Here is a 4,001-nt window from a genome sequence, read left to right on the forward strand (position 1 = left end):
AATGAGAAGAGATGAATTACAGAGATGAACAAACTATCTGGGACATGTTTCTTCACTCTACTGAGATTTCTTCATAGAGTCACTGATGGTCTCCTATTTGACAAACTCAGGGTCTTTTTTGAGTGTTTTATACACTATAATCTTTTTGCATCCCTTTGACACCATTGATTATTCTTTTCTTCTTAATCCCTGACTACCATGTCATTAAATCATCTTGGCTACCCCACCTCTATCCTATTCCTTCTCTATCCCATTCACCAGTGTGTTCTTGTGCATGTATGTGTATGTGTGTGGTGTGTGTTTGTGCATGCATGTATATCTAGTCCCTTGTGCTGCCTGAGCTGCTTCTGTGACCATGCTCTCTGTTGAGCTTGAGAGGCATTTATTTCCTTAACCCAATCACAGCTTGACTGCTCCTCCTTTGAAGAGTTGTAATGGGAAACAGAGAAATGGGGTAGTTAGTGGGACAGAAAAGGAGGCCTGTGCAGAGTTTTTATCGGATAGGAGAAACACTGAATATTTGAATATTGATGCAGAGCATAGAGGATTGATGCAGTAGAGAAAAGTGCAGAAGAGGGAAAGGGAATATCCATGGTTACGCTGAATGTACTAAATGAGATTAGATTAGCCTCCATTTAAGTCCCATGTGTTAGATATTATTTGAAATACTTTAGATATATTACCCCATTATATGCTACCTGCAGTCCAATAAAGCATTATTGTACTCGTGGTACAGATGCAGAATCTGAAGCAAGACAGATAAGTAACGTGCACGGTGTCACTCAGAGAGCAAATAGTAGAGCTGATGCTCATTTCTGCCCGGCCGCAAAGACTGCACGGCGCCTGGCACAAAGTAGGTGCAAAGAGTATCCTTTTTTTGCTTTTTTTATTTTTTATCTTTTGTCTTTTTTACTTCTCTTATCTTTCCTTCCTAGGTAGCTATTAGAGTGCACAGAATAAATGCTCAATAAGTGTTTGCTGAATGAAATTTGCTTAAGTGAAGATGAAAATTTATGATAGAATGAATAGAAATATGGAATTGCTTTTGATTCAGTCCATGAAGAATACCCTGCTAGTAAAGAGTTCCCCCAAAATTTTATCTTTCTTTTATGAAATCTAATAATTAATCATTTATCATTTAATTTTTTAATTTAAATGACTCTTTAATGTATATTTTTATACTCAACAGCCATGTAATTCAATTTTTAGGATAAAATTTCTAACAATTGGACAGCAAATAATTATTTTTTAGAATCATTGGACATCAGGGAATCTGCTTGGCTTAATAGTAGGAATAAAATTTAATACCATCTGAGGATTACCAATTTTTAAAGAAAATACATTCAAAAACTATCCTTAGCACCAAAACTCACTCTAAGATCATGATTTGCTGCCTATCAATGAAGTATTTCATGGTTTCTGTGGTGCCTCAGGGATGTGGTTATGAAAATGAATTATCACCTGTTTCTATGAAGAGGAGGTCTGGCTATTTCATCTTTCTAGGGTTCTAAATTCTGAATCAATGGGGTCCTGAGTCAATGTCAGAGAAAGTTTTATTAGGAAACAAAGACATGAAACCAAAGCAGCCTAGGGGTGCAGTTTAAAGGTTGCCACCTGCACTCTGAGTGGCTTAGTGAACCCGGAGAGTAAGAACGTGGACCCAGAGAACAGCACTTCCGCCAAGAATGCAGCCTTGGCCTTCCAGGTGTGGGAAGGTTTTGCGTCAAGCGTGTCCTAGTCCATCTGTGCTGCTATAACAAAACACCATAAACTGGGCAGCTTAAAAGTAGTAGAGGTTGGAAGTCAAGATCAGGGTGCCAGCAGGGTCAGGTTCTAGCGAGAGCTGCAGCTTGCTGGCCTCATTGTGTCCTCACACATTGGAAATGGGCAAGAGAGCTCTCCTTTATTAGGGCACTAATCCCAATGGAGGGCCCTCATGACCAAATGTCCCCACAGAAGCCCCACCTCCTAATATCATCACCTTCACTGTTTAGCTTTCAACAGCTGAATTTTGGAGGGACACAAACATTAAATCTATAGCAACACATTCTCTGTAGTCGCTGGAATCAAATAGCAAAGACTTCTGTGGCATCTCATTTGAGTCCCGCATAGCAATATAATTCCTATGTCAATAGTTATGCATTTTACCATAATGTGGTCTGTAAGCACCATCCATTCTAACAAGCCTGATACATTCAACAATAATTGCCATTCTGGCAAAATTTCCCCTTCTTAGTTTCAACCAAAGGCAACTATTTTAAGAAAGTCTGAGCCAAATTAGTTGAACTGCTTTTGAGTTCTATATGAGAGTGGGGGGCATGGGGACTACACTTTTCCTTTATTAAAAAAAAAGACAGTGTCCAGCATTATTCATTTCTTTTTATCTATCCTATATAATAAAGATATGCTAATTAGATCAAACAGCAGAACGACCATCCAGATGCCCTTCTGGAGGCAGCCAGGGCTGCGAGGGCCGAGCCCCTTGCGTGAATTTCGTGCATCGGGCCTCTAGTGGTGTTATAAGGTTGTAGCACACTTAATTGCATTTAATTTTTTTTTACTTAGCTTTGTAAGTTCACTTTAAAAAATATTTTAAATATACACTAAGCTGTTCAATAAAGTTAATTTTTAATGATATTCAAGAGATTTCTCCTTTGGTTCCCTAGTCGATGCCAATGCTCCTCAATGAGGAAGGAAAAATCAATTCAATTATCAAAGTGCAGTTAATTGCTTTCAAGATTAGGGTGATTCAAAGAGCAGCAAGGTATTTGCCTGTGCTCAGCAGTTTTGGCTAAGGAGAGTCTCCTAAGCACACTGGGAAGAGAAATTTAAAATTCTTACATTCTTCCCAGCTTTCTCACTTCTTACATTCGTCCCAGCATATTCACACCTGCCATTAATAGAGCCAATGGCAGGAGCTTTTGCCCCTAGAGCCACAGCATAGGGTACTATTTTCAAGTAGTATGATCTGTTTCCTCTCTCCAAAGGCTTTGGTGCTTGGCACTCCAACTATTTGCATGTTTAGCCAAAATAGTTTCTTGAACATGCCTGGAATAAAGAAAAAAAAAGTCTTTTATGCTAAGGATTCGCCCACCCCATGTACCAGTATTCATTGATGGCTAAAATTCTCTTATCAGTGTCCCTTGAGATTGGTTAATTTTTGCAGTTTATATCATGTTGGAAGAGCATTCTAGAAGCTATTAATATGAAGATGAGTAATATTTGACTCCTACTCTTAGGAAGCTTACAATCCGGGGGGGAGTAGAGACAAGAGCACAAATCATTTTATTCCCAGGGGTAAAATGCAGTGTAGCCCCAGGGAAGTCTGCCCCAGGGAGGTTCGGTGCAGAGCTGCAGCCTGCGCTGAGTAGAGGACAACAGACATCGCCCAGGGATGGAACTGTATTCTTAGTGGAGGCAGCTATGTGAGCAAAGACAAAGACAGGAAGCAGCTTGGTGGTGCGGGAAACCCCGTTCAGTAGTATTAGGGCCTGAGCTATAAGTCAGAGAGGGGTGGGAAGATGAAGCAAGAGGAGGCTCTTATGCTAAGCATGGACATTGATCCTGCAGGCAATGAGAGACCACTGAAGGTTCTAAATGGGGATGTGACATGGCAAGTGTAGAATGTGTTTTAAATTGTAATGTCTTTTTATGTTTAAAAACATGATATATGCATCATAGAAAAGTTGGAAATCACACAAAATTATAGAAACAAAATAATAATGTGTAGTCTTAACCACCCAGAGACAACCAGCACCATCATTGTGCTGTTTTTTTTCCTAAAAAAATCTTTCAGATGTATACATATATTTTATGCAGATGTATATATAAATTATACACACACACACACACACACACACACACTATGTGTAGTCTTACCACCCAGAAACAACCAGCACCATCATTGTGCTGTTTTTTTCCTTAAAAAAATCTTTCAGATGTATGCATATATTTTATGCAGATGTATATGTAAATTATACACACACACTCACACACACACA

This window comes from Myotis brandtii, unplaced genomic scaffold (assembly GCF_000412655.1).
Source record: "Myotis brandtii unplaced genomic scaffold, ASM41265v1 scaffold982, whole genome shotgun sequence".
NCBI classification, from domain to species: Eukaryota; Metazoa; Chordata; class Mammalia; order Chiroptera; family Vespertilionidae; genus Myotis; species Myotis brandtii.